Raw genomic sequence first — 6,820 nt, 5'->3', positions numbered from 1 at the left:
GTACACCAAGTATTTATAAGGACTTAAAGGAAGGCCTTCCCATGTGGGAAGTCCAGGAAGGTCTCCTGGGTGAGGAAGCATCAAACCTGAGGCTTAAGAGATAAGCAGGATAAATCCAAAAAGATTGGGGGCAAGACACGAAGGGTGGATACTGAAAAGTCCATACTCCGGAGAAACCATGATGACTTAAGGAATTGCAAAGACTTACAAGATGGCTTTATCTTAAAGAAAGGAGCACAGCAAGGCAGGTGCCATAGTAAAAAGAACAGACAAAATTTTATTTATTTGTTTTTTTTATTTTTTAACAAGTTTATTTTTTAAAATTTTTGAAATGTTTTATTTATTTCTGAGAGAGAAAGAGACAGCATGAGCAGGGGAGAGTCAGAGAGAGAGGGAGATATAGAATCTGAAGCAGGCTCCAGGCTCTAAGCTAGCTGTAGGCACAGAGCCCAACATGGGGCTCGAACCCACGAACCGTGAGATCATGACCTGAGCCGAAGTCGGATGCTTAGCCGACTGAGCCACTCAGGTGCCCCAACAAGTTTATTTTTTTAATGTTTATTTATTTATGAGAGAGAGAGACAGAGAGACAGAGCACGAGCAGGGGAAGGGCAGCGAAAGAGGGAGACACAGAATCTGAAGTGGGCTCCAAGCTCTGAGCTGCCAGCACAGGGCCCAATGCGGGGCTTGAACTCACTAACTGTGAGATTGTGACTTGAGCTGAAGTTGGACACTCAACTGACTGAGTCACCCAGGTGCCCCCAGAATTACTGGTATAGGATAAACTAGCCCAGGAAGGGACTTGTGAACAAGGAGAATTTGGGCTTTATCTTAAAAACAGTGAAATGCCAATATGGTTTTAAGTAGGGGAATGGAATGATCAGATTTTGGTTTGTCTAATAAAAACAAATACAGACTCAGGTAAGGAGAGACTTATTATTCAAAAGTCCTGTTGTGATAAAAGAGGCTGACTGTTACAATAGAGGGAGAAGAATTATTGCAATAGGAAGAATGCCCCAACCATGACATCTGCAAGTATCTCAGGAGTCAGGTAGAAAAGGACTTTTCTTTTATAGTGAGGAGTGAACAAGGCTAGAAGAAATTAGGCATGGGAAAGTAATATAAATGGATGAAAATGGCATGCTTAGTTAAAAGATCAGAATGTTTACCCTGAGGTCAACCTATTCCTAGAAGGAGTCATTAAGAAGGGGCTGTATGATGGCTTATGTTGAAGATGGGTGAAAATCAGGGACCCATATATTTTACCCATATTTTTAACCAGTTATTTTATCCAGATTTATCAGTGGGTACGAAAAGTTCAGCTAATTGTTTATGAAGCAAAGAATGGAAATTTCAAGAGTCTGTGTCTGGCTTTGTCATAAGTAAAGAAGGAAGACATCTGTTTCTTTTTTCTTTTAATGTTTTTTTATGTATTTTGAGAGAGAGAGAACAAACTGGGGAAGGGCAGAGAGAGAAGGAGAGAAAGAGAATCCCAAGTAGTCTCCACGCTATCATTGCAGAGTCCAACCTCACGAACTGTGAGATCATGACCTGAGCTGAAATCAAGAGTCCAATGCTTAACCAACTGAGCCACTCAGGTGCTCCAAGAAGGAAGGCATCTGTAAGTTTTATCTAGGTAATTTGGAGAAGAGTGGTTCATTGTAGTAAGCCATATCTTAGGATCTTAATCATTGCCCTTTTCCAGGATCACAGGGCTCAGGTAAAGTTTAATATGATCAGGTTTTAGAAAAACCACTTTGACTACACCAAGGAGAGGAATCTGAGGGAGCAAGACACCAAAGAAAAAAGGTATGCAGTAACTCAAATGCAATTGCTCTAGACCAAGGTAGAGATACTAGGTGCTTGGAAAAGCAAATAAATTGCAAAGATCTTCAAAATATGGGGAAAAAAATCTGTCTTGGTATTTGATTGGATCTGAGTGGTGAGCAGAAAACTTAACTCTTAAGTCACTAGTGCTTTTGGAAGTTACTGCTTTTTGCTGAAATTTCCCTCTTAAATTCTTCAGTAGTCTTTTTGATTTTTCATTCTACAAGAGGTCCTCTGAACCACTGTTTTCCAAAGAGATTTTAGTCTGTGAATGTAATTATTTTTATTTTCAGAAAATTTGTCTTCCTATGTTATCATCAAATATTTTTGTCTATTTAATTTTGTTCTTTTTTTCGGTGCAGAAATTATATATGCACTGACTCTCCTTTGACTCTCATAGTTATTTAGTCTCTAGTGCTTTTCAATTTTGTTGCTTTCCTTTTTATAGATCTTTCCTTGTTTCACTTCATGTGTGTGCTTCAGCATGCTCATCCTTTCTGACTTAGGAGCAGGGTGATGGTAAGGTCTGGATTTGGGTTTAGTAGGGGTGGAACTTTTCTTAGACCTTGAGTCTAGGACAGATGCTACAAGTACTGCCAGCCAGTTTTATCATCTAGAATAGCGTAAGCTTCTATAAAGAAGGTCGTTGTGTGTACAGCTGCCTTAAGAAATGCATGAATGAAGAGTGATTAATAGTGAGGCTTCTAACCAGGCACTATCTAATGGGGCCCAATTCTCACCATTATTTTTATGTCCAACATGCTGGTCCAACACAGAAAAGTGCTTTATAACAAATCTTAGAAACATATTATGTCAATGATTAATGCCAAAAGCTTCTGCCTCATCAACAATTATCCAAATCATTAATTTCCCTGATTTGACAAAAGAATAAGATGTAAATCAGATGTTTAACTAAAGCATCCTTTTTTTTTTTCCATAACGGAACTCTCCTACTATGAGTGCATCTAATATTTCCCTTTGCTTAGATCATTTCAGTGAAGATTGCATTAATCTCTTCCCATGCTAGTGTCTCTTTGAATTGCTCTAAATACTGGAAATTAGGTCTTACATGATTAATTATAGAATTTTATATTCTTTCTATATTAAAAAATAAAACTAATTTCTTTCATTTCTCTAAGAAAAATCATTTTTTCTGGTACATATTCTTCAATTGATTTTTACATGGGTTGATAGTCCTCCTATGCTTCTGCAAGATTGGCTTAGGTTGGCTTCCCCAGAAACAGGCCCTGAGACAAGAATTTGAGTGAAAGTAATCAGTTTGGCAAATGATCCAAGAAAAACTGGTAGAAAAGTAGGGAAGTGAGTCCATGAGGGGAATAAAGCCAATAAACGTACATTAGTGAGCAGATTACTGCTGTTGTCAAATAAAGTTCAGTCCTGATGGGGGCCTCTAAGGTACTGTGCAATTCTTCCCTGAGAGTTGTTCTATCAGAGATACCAGAAAGCTGGAATATTAATCCTTCAACTCTTATCCATTGCTTGTTGAAGACCATTCATAGGGGATTCATTTTCCAGCATTTCCAGTCTTTTCTATGTTGTGGCAGGGTATGCTCCTCAGTACTGACTTAGGGTTTCAGCTCTTGCATTAAGCTGTATGAAGGGGCACCTGGGTGGTTCAATTGGTTAAGCATCCAATGCTTAATTTCAACTCAAGTCATGATGTCAGATCAAGCCCTGTATTGGGCTCTGTCCTAAATGTGGAGCCTGCTTGGGATTCTCTCTCTGCCCCGCCCCCACTGTGCCTTCTCTCTCTCTCAAAATAAATAAACATAAAAAAAAGAAGCTGTACGAGAACAGTTAGTGCCAAGAGGGAATGGCAGTACAATGACGCCATGTGCTATGGGCCACCCCTTGTACAGGTCCACTCATGCCCCACTTTAATTTCACTACGTTTGGTCACTGATTCTTTAAGATGATGGCCAGACTACGTTTGGTCACTGATTCTTTAAGATGATGGCCAGTTATTGCTCAAAAATAAAATACTCCTTAAAATGGTAGAAAATGATGACAAAAGTGAGGTTGTGGTTTTGCTTACTGTTACAGTTGCATAATTTGAAAACCAGGTCATAATTTGTAAACGATATCTTTTATCTCATACTCTCACAGTCTCCTATCTTTATTCCCCTCACTCTCAGTCAGCACTTCTGCTGGTCTAGGTTACTTGCCCAGTAGGTAAGCCAGACATTCATTCCTTAGAGATGAACTGGTTACATTCCCATGCTAAACCATCACTACTATAATTATTAATTCACCATTATTACCAGGAACTGGAACACTAAAAGATATGTCAGTGAATCCTTTAAATTCTAAACATATGCCTTCTTGTCCCCTTTATGTAGGTCCAACCTCTTTCCTCATGATAGTCAGACTCAGTTACCCTGATAATACAAGAATAGTTTTTTGTCTGCTGGTCTACCAGCATGAGGACTCTAAAAATGACTAGATGAGGAGAATAGCTTCATATTTAGAGGAACCCCACTGTATCTCTTGGGAAAAAAATCCCCACTCTGGGAACCAGGAATTCTAAACCCTCAGTACCTAAAATTTAATGGACAAGAAGTACGTTTTAGCCAAAATAGTCACTGAGAGTGATGGCATAAAGGACCCCTGCTACTTCCACTCTTTGGTTCTCAGATCATTGTATTTTAATTGTCTGTGGCACAATACCATATAAGGGCCATTAGTTGGAAGACTATATCAATCACACTTTGAAAAATAGCATTCCAAAATTGCAGATGCCTCAGCTGAGACTTTAAGAAGCTGTCATGCTATGGCACATGATTGAGTCATGGGTCCTGTGGTCCTTTACCCAATACTTTATCCTTGATCCAAGGCTATCTCATTGAGGGTTATGTTATTAGATCAGGTGCTCTGTGAGGTCTCACATATGATGCTAGGGAGTAAAGGAATGCAAACCCATGTCCAAAACACATATCTGTCCTAGTAAGGATAAAACACTGTTCCCTCTTGAGGGGTGGGAGTCAAATGTAATCAATTTGCTATCAAGTGAGTACTTGGTCTCTTCAAAGAAACTCATGTATTGGTAGGCACTAGGCATTCTGTGTTGATCACTAATGCTTACAGATCAAATGTTCACCGACTGCAGTAGCTACATTAGCCTTGGTGAAAGGAAGCCTAGGTTATGGGACCAATGACAACCTCCCCTCTTAGCACCATGGCTCCTCTATTCTTGAGCACATTGAACAGGAACAGGAGTGACCAAGAACCAAGTATGGCTCAAATCTACTATCTAACTCATACTATCCTCCTAGTTTTAAGTGCTTCATTTGTTGTGGATGCTCTCTGGGACATAAAAGTCTGTATACTTAGTGCCTACTCCAGTAGGTTCTATCACATGCCTCTTTCTCTGATCCCTTAGTCTCCAATAATCCCAACTCCATCTGTATAGATCCCTGACCAACAAATCAAACAACTTTCTATTTCCCGAGAATCCATATATATCCTTATGTCAGGCTACTTCTTCCCAAAAGAGTGTATTATCAAGTGTATTGCTAGAGGATTTCCCTCACTACTGTACATAAGGGCCACCTATGTGTGAGGCTATAGTTGACAGATACCCATTTTTAGCTTCTGTGAATATATTGAGCTTACTCATCTGTGAACCAGAACAAGGTTTGTCTTTTTGTTTCCTGCCAATTGGTCATAGGGAATCCTCCCTTCCGTGAGGTCATAGGGATGATCTAAGGAGAGGAATCAGAGCTATGGAGGTAAGTGGCAGGAGTTATGGATCACCTATTCATGTAACTTATGCTCCACAGACCTGCTGGGATATGACCCCATCCTCCCATAGCAAGTATAGTGTTTCACCACTTGGGCCATTCTGTGACCTAATCGTGTTAACTCTGCCACTGTCATTCTGGAAATGTATTATGACCCCGTATTCTCTAGTAGAGCCTAGTAAATGAAATTACTGCAGATGCTGTAGGGGCAGCAGCAAGAACCGTGAGCCCTTTTTTTGGTCATAGATCTCCCTTACTCTGTCTACTGCCTGAATGCTCCCTAGCTGCTTACAGCATGAGAGAGTCCTGGCTGGGACATACCAAGGCAGCTTCCCTTCTTACTCTTCTGGCATTCTCCTTGTGTTTTTCTTAAGGAGGATCCTGATCTGAGGCCCAACTTTGCAAGCAAGAGAATGTATATGCCTACGTAGGATGAAGACCAGGACTGGGGGAACTGGGCCTTATCGCTAAGTGAATTACAGAGACTCAGCACTCCCTTCTCTGAGGGAGCCAGTCCTGTGGAGGTGACCCCAGGACTTGGTTCCCAAAGTAGGGAAGACAATGACGGAAAGGTGCATGAACAGCATCTCTGTTGCACTTCAGCCAGAGTGTCTATGACCGGGTCTCCCTGTGGGGTCATTTGTGCATCGTCTCTTCCTGAAAGCCCATTTTATGTAATAAAATTATATTCTTATTAATATGAGCAATGATCTATTGTGAAGTAAAATACATTTTTTGCAATTTTAAAGTTTATATTGTTATTCATCTGTCATTATTATCTCATTACATAAGTAAAAAATATTTTTAAAGTCAAACATTATGTTTCAGTACCTTTAATGGCACATTTTTTTCCTGCTCTTTGAACAAGGGGGCCCACATTTTCATTTTGCAATGGTCTCTGAAAATTGTGAGAAATTTTTGATGGAATTAAGAAAGCCGGGGCACCTGGCTGGCTCAGTAGGTTAAGTGTCTGACTTCAGGTCAGGTCATGATCTCATGGTTCATGGGTTCAATTCCCACATTGGGCTCTGTGCTCAGAGTGCAGAGCCTGCTTCAGATTCTGTCTCCCTCTTTCTCTGCCCCTCCCCACTCATGCTCTGTCTCTCACTGTCTCTCTCTCTTTCAAGAAATAAATATACATTACAAAAAACAAAAAACAAAAAATCCAAAGAGGGAGGGAGAAGGAAGGAGTAGAAGCAGGACAGGGGGAGAAGAAGCCTCAAATTAGTGAC

This window comes from Crocuta crocuta, unplaced genomic scaffold (genome assembly GCF_008692635.1).
Source record: "Crocuta crocuta isolate KB4526 unplaced genomic scaffold, BGI_CrCroc_1.0 scaffold54, whole genome shotgun sequence".
Taxonomy (NCBI): domain Eukaryota; kingdom Metazoa; phylum Chordata; class Mammalia; order Carnivora; family Hyaenidae; genus Crocuta; species Crocuta crocuta.
Note: the sequence above shows the minus strand (reverse complement) of the source record.